Source organism: Zalophus californianus, chromosome X (assembly GCF_009762305.2).
Source record: "Zalophus californianus isolate mZalCal1 chromosome X, mZalCal1.pri.v2, whole genome shotgun sequence".
In the NCBI taxonomy this organism is placed as follows: Eukaryota; Metazoa; Chordata; class Mammalia; order Carnivora; family Otariidae; genus Zalophus; species Zalophus californianus.
The window spans coordinates 116,293,496-116,309,177 of NC_045612.1; positions in this window are offsets into that span (position 1 = coordinate 116,293,496).

The following is a 15,682-nucleotide window of genomic DNA, read 5'->3' on the forward strand; positions in this document are numbered from 1 at the left end:
TTGTAAATCAGGCCTGAGGGCTGTTCTGGAGAGAACATATCCTGAGTGGTCCCTCCAGGAAGCCCCTCTGGTGCCCAGGGTATCTTAGGTGTACCGTGTTATCCATCCCTAGCATTTTGTACTTCTCATCCCCAGCCAGTCCCACTCTTCAGTGTAAAGGCTTGTTGAATTGACTCTTTCCCCCAACCAGGTGGTAAATGAAGTGAGGGCAAGGACAGTCCCCACTAAACTCTTGTCTTAACACTGCCCCACAGAATATAACACTCAGAAAGCTCCCAATACTTATTAAGAGCCTCTGAATAGATCAAGGTAATCATTTTTCTGAACCCGTACAGATGAAAGCTGAACCCTCAATTTCCCAAGGTGATATTCCTGTGTGCAACCTCTTGGAGAGTTTCCTGGTAGCAACAGCCCCCAGCTACACTGAGAAGACCTCAGCCAGCCACAGGACCAAGATCACCCCAGGATAAACTTGGTGGCAATAGAAATTTTTCATTCATCAATTAAACATTTGAGCACCTACAACATTCTGAGCACTATATTAGACACTGGGCATATGACAATTTAGAATAAGGGCGCCCAGGCCAGTAATGGGCAGTGACATGCACCAACAACATAATTCCTACGATACAGGTATTGCAAAGTAACTTCTTGAGGACTATTTTCTTCTGGTGGTAGAGAGATTTAAGGAAGGTTTAAGGTAACATCTGAGCCGTGTCTTGAAGGGTCAATGGGAGTTAAATTAACCATGCTAGTTTGACTAGTCCACCTCAGTATTTTCAAAGAAAGAAGAGCTCCTCCTAACCTTTAAAGCAGCCAGGAGTATTATTTATTTCATGTTTGTTGGATACTATTGGGGTTGTAGGTAGTGGTAGGAGTATTTGCCTTTTCATAGAACAGAGAGCTTATTGTTTAATTTGATTACCCAATACCATCCTTCTGAGCTAACCCTGATTAAAGTCCTTATAGGAATTTGGCCAAGTTTAGTATTTGCTATACACTTCCACATTTCTGGCAGACACTAAAAGATTTAGAAAATGATTTTACTTCATACCCAGATTGCTCAGGCATAGTGATGGCAGGCCATGGAGGGTACGATTAGATCGGCACACACTGGGGAGCCAACTCCAGCAGGAAGAGGATACACCCAAAGTTCTCGTCATGTATGGAATAGTGGGAGAGCACGTGCATTTCAAAAACTCAAATCTCACATACATATATTGCATATTTGAGTACAGGCATTCATGAATTTTGTTCTGATTTCCCCAAGTCTCAGTTTTAATTATATCCTTTCAAGGTAATGGAAACTATGTATATAAAGACAATGGTAAAAAACAAAATATTCATGGGTTAGGATCTCCACACACACACACACACACACACACACACACACACACACACACACACACACACACACACACACACACACACACACCTGGGTGGCTCATTTGATTAAGCACTGTCTCTTGATCTTGGCTCAGGTCTTGATCACAAGGTCATTAGTTTATGCCCCATGTCAGGCATAGCAATTACTTAAAAACAAAAACAAAACAACCTGCTTTTGGCGTTATGGTCTAGTCTACCTGCCAGTCTTCTGCAAGCTCAGTGTCTCTAAGTTACAGACCTTTTAGAATTGATGGGGTCCCAGTCTTAGGATTATTTAGGACATTTAGGACGACGACGACGACGACGACGACGACTACTACTACAGAGGTCTTATTTTTGAATAGTTATCTGAAGATTGAGCCCCACCAAATACTTCTGGATCCATTGAAGAATAGTATCTCATCCATAATGGATGCTTTGGTGAATATGGTTAACCAACCATTTCTTCCATAAGATGTTCCAGGATAAAGATTCATTATATTTCCAGCTGGCTTTAGAGCCAGCAGGGTATCCAAATCCCCATTCTTTAGTTCTTCTGAGGCTCTTCCAGGAATATTGGGGCTGGTATTTAATTAAGTCTACATCTAGTACAGAAGCCATTATATTATAAAGAGTTTTACGGTCTTTGTAAGGGTTCCCAGCTTAGTGGCTTGGTCTGCCTGATTATTCCCTTGAGCAATCAAACAATTTGGGGTGTGTTCAGCATTGGACTATAGCTGATGGGTCATCCTTGCATCCAGCTCTTTGTTGTCCTTGATCCATAAAACTGCTCCCATCCGTGATTATCTTAAGGTCTGGAATTTCCAATGGCAGATCCATCAAATCAGGATGGCTGGAATAAACTTGTTCTGGTGATCTTTCTGAGTGGCCCATACAGCAACAGACAAACATGGGCCAGTGTGGCGATTTTCTCTGAAGTTTACTTCAAGTTGTCTAGCTTCGGTTTGCAGGGCTTCTGGAAAAGAGGACAGGTTTAGTTTTCAATGGTTTCAAGTCAAGAAAAATGGGAGAAAATTGGAAACCTTAGTTTAATCAAAGATCTAATAAAGACAAAACAAACTTTGTTGTTCCAGACAGATTAAAGGTAAAAACCTTTGCTTACCATTTAGACCAATAATCTCAAAGAACTGTCATTTTAACAGAGGAAAACCAAATCCCAAGCTCATACCATGTACTTGATATTAAAACTCTTACTCCAACAAGACAAATTTATTTTTTTATTTTATTATTTCTTTAAGAGAGAGAACACATGCAAGAGCAAGGGGGAGGGTCAGCGGCGGGGGGTACTGAGGGGGGAGAGAGGCTTAAGATGTGGAACTCAGTCTCATGACCCTAAGATCCTGACCTGAGCCGAAATCAAGAGTTGGATGCTTAACCAACTGAGCCACCCAGGCGCCCTGCAACAAAATGAATTTTTAAAGACTTTATGCAGTCTTTTTCCTGTCATCTCCCATGTTGATATAGACTTACTTTGACAAGAACATCCAGGACACTGCATGGATCGGAGTTGCTGTGGATGCTGTGATATACTGACCAAAATCTCCACTAGGAATGAAGGACTCTCAGCTGTGGGGAGGCTGCCAACCATTCCCAACTCTGAGGCCATCAGGGATGACCTTGACCGAAGACAGCTGCCTTGGGAAGACCATGCCCTCTTCCCAGGTGGTCACATCCAATGGCTGTTATAGAAGTCCAGCCCCTTTGCCCCAATTTAGGATGGTTCTGAAGGGTAATCCAACTTTGGAACTCCTCAGAATCAGCTAAGGCTTCTGTTAATATTTTATTACTGTTCAATTTCTGCCTCATTTTGCTCTTTTACTTTCCCTTCTCTTTCCCAACGGTTGATTACTCCCTAATAAACTTTTTTCCATGTTCATGCTCTATAGTCTTAGTCCTGACCATGTACAAAATTACAAAATTCCTTACCAAAGGCTTCCTTCTCATAAGCCTTCTACAACTTTCCTTTTATATAGTCAGATTTTGTTCTAACTTTACCCTGTTTAAATAACCAGTCTCTCCTTGCATACAGAGTTGTTACTCTTATTATTTCCAGTCTTAGATCACCCATAAAACTTCATGAAGCGGGGTGCCTGGGTGGCTCAGTTGGTTAAGCGACTGCCTTCGGCTCAGGTCAGTCCCCGCTCAGCGGGGAGTCTGCTTCTCCCTCTGACCCTCCCCCCTCTCATGCTCTCATTCTTTCTCTCTCAAATAAATAAATAAAATCTTTAAAAAAAAAAACACTTCATGAAGCATTAGACAAAGCTCTAAGTTTTTTCCGTTTTCTGACAAATTTTGCAATGGAAATAACAAACTTTTACATTAAATGCTGATAATTCTAAAGACATGTCCATTGTAATTAAACTGACCACCTTAAATTAGCTTTAATGCCAAATATTTTCCAAGATCATGGGAACTTGAACATTTGGGTTAGTTTCCATCTTTCTGAGTTTTAAACTGCCCAATTCTTACAAGTGCTTGCCTTTAAACCAACTGAATAGAGCTCTTTTACAAATTAATTTTAGCAATGCCATCAGGAGGTAAAGAAAATAGCTCACATTTATAACATACATGGACACACATACAAAAACACAAGATGCAAACAAAATCTTAAAGGACCGATTTCTCAACAGCTCCTTTTTACAAAACAAATCTAATTGCAGGGGCACCTGGGTGGCTCAGTCATTAAGCTGCCTTTGGCTAAGGTCATGATTCCAGAGTCCTGGGATCCAGCCCTGCATCGGGCTCCCTGCTCAGCGGGAGTCTGCTTCTCCCTCTCCCACTCCCACTACTTGTGTTCCTGCTCTCGCTATAAATAAAATCTTAAAAATAAATAAAATATTAAAATGTCAAATAAATAAAATCTTAAAAAGAAAAAAACAAATCTAGGGGCGCCTGGGTGGCTTAGTAGTTAAGCGTCTGCCTTCGGCGCAGGTCATGATCCCAGTGTCCTGGGATTGAGCCCCGCTTTGGGCTCCCTGCTCCACAGGAAGCCTGCTTCTCCCTCTCTCACTCCCCCTGCTTGTGTTCCCTCTCTCGCTGTCTCTGTCAAATAAATAAAATCTTAAAAAAAAAAACAATTGCAAGATGATATTATAATTTATGGGTCTGTTAATTGGTTATTTTTCTCCAGGGTCTAACGACTATCATAGCCAAGAAGTGTTGCAAAAAAAAAGATTGCCCAATTTTGGAGAATACAGCCCAAAGGGCCGCATGAGGGGATCAAATCCTCATTTCCCAATTACACCTTAGCCAGTTTTATTCAAAGACAGCAAAAGACATAGCAACAAGCAAACCAGACAAAGCCCAGAGTCGCTCTGTAAGCCTTGGTTCTGTTGGTTCCTCCCCAAAAGTTGGGGCTTCACCGACTGAACCAAATGGCTTCCTCCCCAGCCTTTTTTTTAAGCATGCAAGAAAAGGAGACTAAGAGAACCAAAACCCTTCAGGGGAAGGCAACTAAACAAGAGGAAGAAATCTAAGAGAGCCAACCCAAACGGGAGGAAGAAATAAGTTCACGTGCTGTTAAGCACGAAGTACTCACCAAGAGAAGTCTGTCCAAACCAAACCCCCAAACCGTTTCCTTGTGGCGAGAGTTAAAGTAGGCGCTGAAGGCCAGCAGTGCCCAGTCGGCGTGGGGACCTGGGGACGGTCCCTAGGACAAACAGTGTAGGCAGCTGCTTAGACTTACCACCAGACTCCTGTCACCGGCTGGGGGCCCAAAGAAGCACGGGCAAAGAGCAACCGGCTGGTTTGCCAAATTTGTAACCAAGCCCAAGCTCATCTTGCCCGATGCACAACAAAGCCAATCACTGAGACAACGAGTGTGCAGCAAGGAAAGAGGCAGCCAAACGACCGACCGAGACAGGAGAGCAAGCCTCAAATCCACCTCCGACAGAGGAGAGTTAGGGAAATTTAAAGGCAAAGGAAAAAGGTCTGGGTAAAAATCTGCAGCTGAGCTTATGAGTCGGCAGCTGCAATTAGTCCCATTCACCAAATTTGGTTACCGATTTCAACGAGACGTTTACTTCACAGATAAAATTTAATATAAGGAATTTTGATTAACCAGGGGTTGCGGGGAGAGGAGAAGAATGATTAACTCATATTTTGAAGAGCCTTTTGGCAAAAAGGAAACACTACAGTAGCTGTTTCCAGCACTTGCTCCTGGGACTGGAGGGGAAAAAGAAGCAGTTGGAATTATTGAGGCTGACCAGCTTGGAGGAGCGGACCAGACCTGTGATGAGGGGGTGTCGATGCTGGGGTCTCTCGGGGCACCATGAGCTTGGTTCTTGGGGAAAGCTGCAAATGGGAATTAACTGCTACCACTGAAACTCATTACAGCCAGGTGAAATTTGTGTGGACAAAGCCCAGAAACAAGTCCTCTCTCCCCTCCAGCCTGCCCTCTAGCGCCTCCCAATGGCAGGGCCTAACAGGGAGCCCCTGGCCAAGGAGAACCAGGGCACCTGGGAGGGCAGATGTAAAACTCAGTGAGGAAAGCTTAATGACGGGCACAGGTTGTCAACTTCTGGCTGACTGGGGTCCTGGAGGCCCTCAGCTTGAGCCACCCAGGCGCCCAAAAATAGCCATTTTAAATGAACAATTCAGGGGTGCCTGGGTGGCTAAGTGTCAACTCTTGATTTCGGCTCAGGTCATGATCTCAGGGTTATGAGATTGAGCCCTGTGTCAGGCTCTACGCTGGTGTGGAGTCTGCTTAAGATTCTCTCTCTCTCTCTCCCTCTGTCTCTCCCCCCCCAAAAGAATAAAAAATAATAAAATAAAGTGAACAATTCGGTGGCTTTGGTACATATGCAATGTTGTTCCATCACCTCTTCTATCTAGTTCCAGAACATTGCCATAATTCCAAAATAAAACCCTATACTCATTAGGCAATTTCTCCCCATTCTCTCCTCCAACTACCAATCTTTGTTCTGTCTCTATGGATTTACCCATTCTGAATATTTCATATAAATACAATCATACAATATGTGACCTTCTGTGTCTGACTTCTTTCACTTACCATAATGTTTTATATATGCAGAAATTTTTAAAGTATAATTCACATTGGAGGGGCTTCTGGGTGGCTCAGATGGTTAAGCATCTGCCTTCGGCTCAGTTCGTGATCCCAGGGTCCTGGGATCGAGCCCCGCATCAGGCTCCTGGCTCAGCAGGGAGCCTGCTTCTCCCTCTCCCTCTGCCTCTCCCCCTGCTCATGCTCTCTCTCTCTCTGTATCTCTGTCTCAAATGAATAAAAAATCTTTTAAAAAAAAGTATAATTCACATTGGAAAGGTGGCTAGCAGTGACTGTGACACCTTACCATTCCTAATACTACTTAACTTTCTCTCTTTTCTTTCCTGATCAATATTTTTTCTTCATCAAGCCTAGTCTTGGTTTATATGCATTCATTCATTCATTTCTGCTAAAGTTTTTATTTTTTCTTTCTACTTTTTTGGTCTGTAATAAAATTACCTTACTGATGATTTATATTATCATTGGGTTTTTTTGATGATTTATATTATTATTTTTTTAAAGATTTTATTTATTTATTTGGGACATGTTCATGGGAACATGAGCAGGGGCAGGGGCAGAGGGAGAGGGAGAAGGAGAAGCTGACTCCCCACGGAGCAAGGAGCCTGACTACTCGGGGCTCCAACCCAAGACCCTGGGATCATGACCTGAGCCAAAGGCAGCCGCTTAACCGACTGAGCCACCCAGGCGTCCCTTTTAAAGATTTATTTATTTATTTAAGTCACCTCTACACCCAACGTGGGGCTTGAACTCACAACCCCGAGATCAAGGGTCACGTGCTCTACTGACTCAGCCAGCCAAGCACCCCAAGAGACGTTTTATTTTTTTTATTTTTTTTAAAGATTTTATTTATTTATTTGACAGAGAGAGACACAGTGAGAGAGGGAACACAAGCAGGGGGAGTGGGAGAGGGAGAAGCAGGCTTCCCGCCGAGCAGGGAGCCCGATGTGGGGCTCGATCCCAGGACCCCGCGATGATGACCCGAGCCGGAAGCAGACGCTTGACGACTGAGCCACCCAGGCGCCCCCAAGAGACGTTTTAAAGAGATGAAATGTTGGCCTCTAGGTAGTGGGAGTTGAGGGATGGGGATGTGTAAAACTAGAAAGTGATATTTCTTAACCTGTTTTTGGAAATTAAAAGTAGAACATACAAACAAATGTGCAGCTTAATAAAGTATCTTCAAGCAAACACCCTGGTGACCACAACACAGGTCAAGAAATGGAACTTTGCCAGCCACCCCCTTCAGAGGATCCCCTCTGAAGGCCTGCCCCGTCACTGCTCCCTCTCTTGGAAGACCGCCCAACTCCTATAGTCCTCCTTTCTTTATGGTTCACCCAAATGTGCGTCCCCAGGTATCACAGTTTAATCCTGCCCATTTGGGTCAATGTCTTTTAAATCATTTTTATCTGCATTTTCCCCTCCATCCCCCTTCTTTTTTCTTTATAATTTTTCTGTAGAAGAAACCGGGCCCTTTGATCCCAGCAGCTTGAATGTTGCTGATTACAAACTCCAGATGTAGTTCCAGGAGCAACTGTGTCCTGGGAATTTCCTGCAAGTTGGCAGTTGGATGCCCAGGCTTGAGTCCCCTCTGTTTTGATCACTTTGACATAAGCTTGGGAGACATAAAATGGTGCTGGTTTCTCTGGGTGGGAGCCACCCATATTCAGTGCCTGATTCATTCATTCACTGAGGGTTGCAAAATGGTAATATTCTATTTCCAAATGGCTAAAAAACTAGTTTTATGTATATTTCACCACAATTTTTGAAAAGGTGAAAAAAATGTGTGTTCATACGTGTGTGCTGTCCATTGGTGTATATAGGAAACAAAACTAGAAGGGGTATACAACAAAGTGTTCATGATGGCTGTCTTGGTGGTAAGACTATAGGTGTTCATTTTTTACTATATCTGCCTCAAAGTTTTTCACTTAGTATATATCGCTTTAATAATATAAAGCATCCAGGGGCGCCTGGGTGGCTCAGTTGGTTAAGCGTCTGCCTTCGGCTCGGGTCATGATCCCAGGGTCCTGGAATCGAGCCCCGCATCGGGCTCCCTGCTCTGCAAGAAGCCTGCTTCTCCCTCTCCCACTCCCCCTGCTTGTGTTCCCTCTCTCACTGTGTCTCTCTCTGGCAAATAAATAAATAAAATCTTAAAAAAATAATAATAATATAAAGCATCAGCCTCCCTGCTCCACAGGAAGCCTGCTTCTCCCTCTCCCACTCCCCCTGCTCATGTTCCCTCTCTCACTGTCTCTCTCTGTCAAATAAATAAATAAAATTTTTTTTAAAGATTTAATTTATTTATTTATTTGAGAGAGAGAGAAAGAGAGCACATGAGGGGGGGAGGGTCAGAGGGAGAAGCAGACTCCCCGCCGAGCAGGGAGCCCGATGCAGGACTCGATCCCGGGACTCCAGGATCATGACCTGAGCCAAAGGCAGTCGCTTAACCAACTGAGCCACCCAGGCGCCCAATAAATAAAATCTTAAAAAAAAAAGAAAAAAGAAAAAGTCTCTTTTACTTGCCATGAGCTGTCAAGGATAAAAGCTGTTCTGTGATTTTCACTTGTGTGTGTGTGTGTGTATGTGTGTGTGTGTGTGTGTGTGTGAGAGAGAGAGAGAGAGAGAGTAATTTTCACTTTTAGGTCATGGTAGAGACTTCTTATTGCCCACTCTGAGATCAGTTCTTTCCTCTTTCTTAGTAATAACTACCCCCCCCAATTATTAGTTGGGAACATACACGTGGAAAATAAGCCTACATTTCTCAGCCTCCCTTGGAGCTGGGCTGGCCAAGTGACAAAATCCTGGCCAAGTGCCTAGGAGTAGAAATGTAGTGTGGCTGGGGCGCCGAGGTGGCTCAGTCGTTAAGCGTCTGTCTTCAACTCAGTTCATGATCCCGGAGTCCTGGGATCGAGCCCCACGTTGGGCTCCCTGCTCCGCGGGAAGCCTGCTTCTCCCTCTCCCACTCCCCCTGCTTGTGTTCCCTCTCTTGCTGTGTCTCTCCCTGTCAAATAAATAAACAATAATAAAAAAAATTAAAAAAAAAGAAATGTAGTGTGGCTGGTTTCTTCTTACAGGGCTGAAGATGGTGCCATCGCCTGTTGTCCCTTTCCACCAACCAGATGCTGGGAAGCCAGATAACCCCTTTAGGGAGACAAGGACTGGAAGGGCCACAGTCCCTAACTGCTCCATGGAGCACACTTAGCCTTGCTCGCCTTCCTCTACACTTCACTGATGTGAAATAGAAATATGCATCCAGGTTAGACCACTGTAAATTTGGATTTTCTGTCACATGCCATCAAATTTATTCCTGAATCATAGAAAGATAATATACATAGATTTGTTTCTAGGGGAGAAGAGCGTCTAATGCTTTTTCACCTGCTCTCCCACATCATACCATAACAAAAAGAGAATCCTAAAAGCTTCCTGAGTAAAAAGACAGGTCACATACCAAGATTCAAGAATCAGAATTGCATTGGTTTACCAACAACACTGCAAGCTAGAAGGCAATATAGCAATACCCTTAAAATCCTGAAAGATGGGCCACTCGGCTGGCTCAGTCAGAAGAGCATCTGATTCTTGATTTGGGGTTGTGAGTTCAAGCCCCACACTGGGTGTAGAGATTATTGAAAAAAAATCCTGAAAGAAATTTTTTTCCCACCAAGAATCATATATCCAGCAAAGTACAGATATGGAATGAACTCAAGAGTGGCTATGTGACCTGCTTTGGCAATTGAAATATAGGCAGAATAGACATATATCACTTCTGAGCAGAGGCTTAAGGGTGATCTCTGGTTAGCTACACCCTCTTTCCCTCTGGTTTGAGACTGATGTCCCAGTCAGGGGCTGATCCATCCCCTTGGTCCTGGAAAGAAAAGGCATAGAACTACAGCCAACCCATGAGGGACGTAGAACACACCTGAGAAAGGTTTGTTGTTGAAGACCAGTGGGGTGTTAGGATCATTTGTTACCAAAGCATAACTTAACCTTGGGTGACATACAAAGGGGTAACCAAGAAAAAAGAAAAATAGGAGATCCAGAAAAGGGACCCAACAGAGGAAAAAAGGAGAAAGGAAGCCCTGAAAAAAGAAAGGAAGGAAGGAAGGAAGGAAGGAAGGAAGGAAGGAAGGAAGGAAGGAAGGAAGGAAGAAAGAAAGAAAGAAAGAAAGAAAGAAAGAAAGAAAGAAAGAAAGAAAGAAAGAAAGAAAGAAAGAAAGAAAGAAAGAAAGAAAGAAAAAGAAAGAAAGAAAGAAAGAAAGAAAGAAAGAAAGAAAGGAAGGAAGGAAGGAAGGAAGGAAGGAAGGAAGGAAGGAAGGAAGGAAGGAAGGAAGGAAGGAAGGAAGGAAGGAAGGAAGGAAGGAAGGAAAGGAGGCCCTGATTCAAGAGAGCAAACAGTCCAGATCGGAACAGAAGGGTATGGGATTCCTGGAGGGATGTCCCCGGAAGTAGATAAAATGACTAAACTACCCAAGGTGTTACAATGTACTGATGTATTGAAAGGAGACCGTATTGAATGTATTTGTAGCAGAGACTCTGGCAAAGAATTGGGCAATAGGGGTATAGAAAATCAAGCAAATAAAAACATAAGGCAATTGTTAACTCAGAGACAAAAAAATTGAACAAGAAAACTACTATATTCAAAGGACACTCTATGACTAAGTTGTAAATAATATTCACATGGAAATAATGTAAAAAACAGATTAACAAAATTAAAACATAACTATATTGGGAGAATGATGATGCCGAAGTGTGTGTGTACGCATGGGTGTGTGCGTGGGTGCACCCACATGTATGGGTGTGCTTGAAGTTTCTTTAATTCTTTCATACTTTTCTTCTTTCCATTTTGTTTTCTCTTTCTGGGCTTCCTTTAGCTAGAGGTTGTACATTCTGTCTTTTTTTTTTTAAGATTTTATTTATTTGAGAGAGAGAGAATGAGAGAGAGAGCACCAGACGGGGGAGGGTCAGAGGGAGAAGCAGACTCCCTGCTGAGCAGGGAGCCCATAGGGAGCCCTCAGGGAGCCTGATGTGGGACTCAATCCCTGGACTCCAGGATCATGACCTGAGCTGAAGGCAGTCACTTAACCAACTGAGCCACCCAGGTGCCCCGAGGTTGTACATTCTGGAATGATCCTCTAATTTTTATCTTTTCTCTCCTTTCTACCTCCTATTTTGCTCTACTTTCTAGAAGATGGCCTTAACTTTGTCTTCTAACACTTTAATGAAATTTTGACCTATTCTATCATATTTTAATTCTCTAGACCTATTTCATGTTCTCTGAATATTCTTTTTCTATAGCATACTGTTATTTTTTCATGGCTGCAATGCTTTCTAATATCTCATTTAAGATATTAGAGTTTTTGTTTGTTTTAAGTTCATTATAAAGTTTCCCGTCAACCTTTCTCCTAATGGTTTTAGCATCACTAGTGACTATTAACTAGGTCTTTACTTCATTTGGTACCTTTTGTACCTCTTATTAGCTGGAGTTCTTTTATACAGAAGAAATTTCCTTCATCAATTCTTTGTGTCATTGACTCTTCTTCAAATTTCCATCTATATCCTGAATACAGTAAGCAAAGGCAAAGAATAGCCAAGACAATTGAAGAATAAATACTTTGTCTCATCAATAGAAACCAGGGCTCTTGGAGAAATGCCTGATTCTAGGTCTGACTCGGGAAATATAAAAGATGAGTATGAAGGCGCCTGGGTGGCTCAGTTGGTTAAGTGTCTTCCTTCAGCTCAGGTCATAATCTCAGGGTCCTGGGACCAAGCCCGGCATCAGGCTTCCTGCTCAGGGGGGAGCCTGCCTCTCACTCTCTCTCTGCTGCTCCCCCTGCTCGTGCTCTCTTACTCTCTGTCAAATAAATAAAATCTTAAAAAAAAAAGATGAGGGCGCCTGGGTGGCTCAGATGGTTAAGCGTCTGCCTTCACCTCAGGTCATGATCCCAGAGTCCTGCGATCGAGTCCCGCATCGGGCTCCCTGCTCCTTGGGAGCCTGCTTCTCCCTCTGCCTCTCTCTCTGTCTCTCATGAATAAATAAATAAAAATCTTAAAAAAAAAAAGATGAGTATGAAACATCTTGTGTGTGTGTGTGTGTGTGTGTGTGTGTGTGTGTGAGTGTGTGTGCGCGCGCGCAGCAAAGCAATGAAGCTATATGAAAGGCTACTAAGAGTTGAGCCAAGGGGCGGGGCACCTGGGTGGCTCAGCCAGTTAGGGGTCTGCCTTCGGCTCCATGCTCAGCGGGAAGCCTGCTTCTCCCTCTCCCACTCCCCCTGCTTGTGTTCCCTCCCTTGCTGTGTCTCTCTGTCAAATAAATAAAAAATAAAATCTTTAAAAAAAATTTAAAAAAATCATTTTTGCTTCTCTGATTCTTTGTCTTATACTTCTGCTGTTTATTATTCTTCCTAATTTCTTTTTCTTTGCTTATTATGAAATCACTTTATTTTTCTTATTTTGCCTTAATATGTCAAAGACAGACATTTCTGAAAACGTAGACAAAAACAAAGCGCTTGTAAAAAGGCATATAACCGGCATTAACATTTTGGCGTAAGGACAATTTTGGTGTAAGCATTTTTCTATGCGCATACACGACCAACGTACGCACACGCATGCACTTTTTGGGAAGAAAAATGTAATCGTAGTTAATAGATTTTTGTAATTTGCCTTTTATATTTCATCTAACATTATATGGTGAACATTCTTTCGTGTCAAATACAGATCTCTGATATTTTCTTAGGCAGGCAACAAAATCCTTTATCCCAGAGAAATCATACTCAGAGCCTCCGTGAACAAAACAGATGCAATTAAGGGTCGGAGCCGACCAGGGAGGGGGCCACTCCCTGCCAGGCAGGCGTCAGCCGAGCTCAGGAGCTACAGCGTTAATCTCCAGGGCGATGACTCAGCTTTCATTTGCATTACCATGGTGCACTGCAGGCAATATATTTTCAAGTTAAAAGCCAAAGGTTTCCTTTAAAGCTATTATTTCAAAGAATGAGACTTTTCTTTACCCAAATGACCAAAAGAGCTGCTGCAGGCTCTTGAGCTGGGCTTCGCTTCATCCTCAGTTCCTTGGCAATTCTCAAACGGGGACGCTCTACTCCCATTTCTCTTCAGATCGTACAGATGTTTTGACTTTCACTGAGTATTTCTGTGGAGAAGAAGAAACAAGCTTGACTACTGGTCTTTTTTGAGCCCTTGTACCTGCAGGGCTAATATTTGGGTAGAGTGGTAGATCTTGTAGCTAACGGGTTTTGTGCAGTTGTGATTTTCTATCTTTTTCTCCTAAATTGAGAGAAGGCTGTTATTTTTTTTTCTAGCTCGGTGGTATCTGATTTTCATGGCGGTTGTCTTAGTTTTTTTACTGCTTATAGTTTTAATTTTCCAGCTATGTTTCAAGGTTATGTAGATGAAGTCATTCTGTTCTTTTGGATATTACTTTTTTTGCTCACTTTATTTGGGAAGTCAGAGATTCATTCACATTCTCGTGTGTAGCTCTTACTTATGTTCTTTGCTTTTCACTATGGTATGTATTTCCATTCTATGTTGATGGTCTTTGTGGTTGGTTGCGACCTGAGGCCACCAGAACGCTATTATGGACGTTTTTGCACATATCACACTGGATGTATCCTTCCTTTTATCTTCCATTTTACTAAGTAATGGTGATTTTCTTCATAAGTAGTTCTATCATTTTATACTCCCTGGGAGAAGAATTTGTGGTCAAAGAGAAGGGCATATTCAAGTTTCCCTTTAAGTGATGCCGATTTTTGCTTTTTCCGTGAACCAGTGCGCACGCTCGCCAGCAGTATATCCACAGTCCGGTTGTTTGCATGCTCACCAACTTGCTATTTTCAGACTTTTACATTTTTGAGCATCTAGTGCATGTGAAATCCATCACTTAAAATGTTTACATATTATTCCATTGTATGGATGAGCCATCCCTTGTGAAATGAAGAACATGTAGGTAGTTTCCAATTTTCAGTTTTATAATCAAAGCAGTGCTTGCTCAATTCCTCAGAAAAAATTCCAAGACCGAAAATGCTGAACTAAATGTTCTGTACATTTAAAATTTTGGTCCATATTACCCAATTGCCATTCAGAAAGGTTTTACAATTTTACATTCTCATCTACAGTATTTGCATACCTTTTCCCTCATACCCTGGTCAAAAAAAAATTTTTTTTAAGATTTTATTTATTTGAGAGAGAGAGAGAGAGCGCATAAGCAGGGGGAGTGGCAGGCAGAGGGAGAAGCAGACTCCCCGCAGAGCAGGGAGCCCAATGCGGGGCTCAATCCCAGGACCCCGGGATTGTGACCTGAGCCGAAGGCAGTCGCTTAATCAACTGAGCCACCCAGGCGCCCAGAAATAACTTTTGTTGTTGTTGTTGTTGTCAGAGAGAGAGAGAGAGAGAGAGAGAGAGAGAGAGAGAGTGAGCACGCACAAGCAGGGGGAGCCGAGCAAGGACTCTGAGATCATGACTGGAGCTGAAGGCAGATGCTTTAACCCACTGAGCCACCCAGGCATCCCATCAAAAATAACTTAAAAAAAAAAATCTTCTCTTTATAATCTAAATTTTAGAAGTCAAATGATGAAGGCTTTCAGAACAGCAGACCTCTGACTTACCCTTCCCCAATTCCCACGAGCCATCGTTTTATTTATTTATTTATCTATCTATCCAGGAGCCATTATTTTATATTTTTTAATTTAAAAAATTTTTAAACTTTTTTTTAAAGATTTTATTTATTCATTTGAGGGAGAGAGAAACAGCATGAGAGGGGAGAGGGTCAGAGGAAGAAGCAGGCTCCCCGCTGAGCAGGGAGCCCGACATGGGGCTCAATCCCAGGACCCCCGGACCATGACCTGAGCTGAAGGCAGTCGCCCAACCAACAAAGTCACCCAGGCGCCCCCGGAGCCATCATTTTAAACCGTTAGCAGTTTCATCTGTTTGCTTCTGTAGCTCATAATATGCTTATACCACTCTTTCTTGATGATTTTTCAGTTGTAAATTGTGGGAGAGGCCTCTAGTTGCCTACCCTATCAATTTTCCCTGTTTTTAGTGGGGGCACATCTTTGGAATTCCTGAGCTTTGCGGGGTTCTGAAACATCAAAATGTCTTCCTCACCACCTGGCTACTACTGTTGCCTGCTCTGCTGTTTTTGTTACTACAAATTGATACCTTTTCTTTTTACTCCTTTACTGTCATTTAGTGGGGTTTGTGGATAGAGTAGAGCTAAACGCATATATTTAATCTGACATATTCAATCTGAAAGCCCAAGATATCATCTCAGAA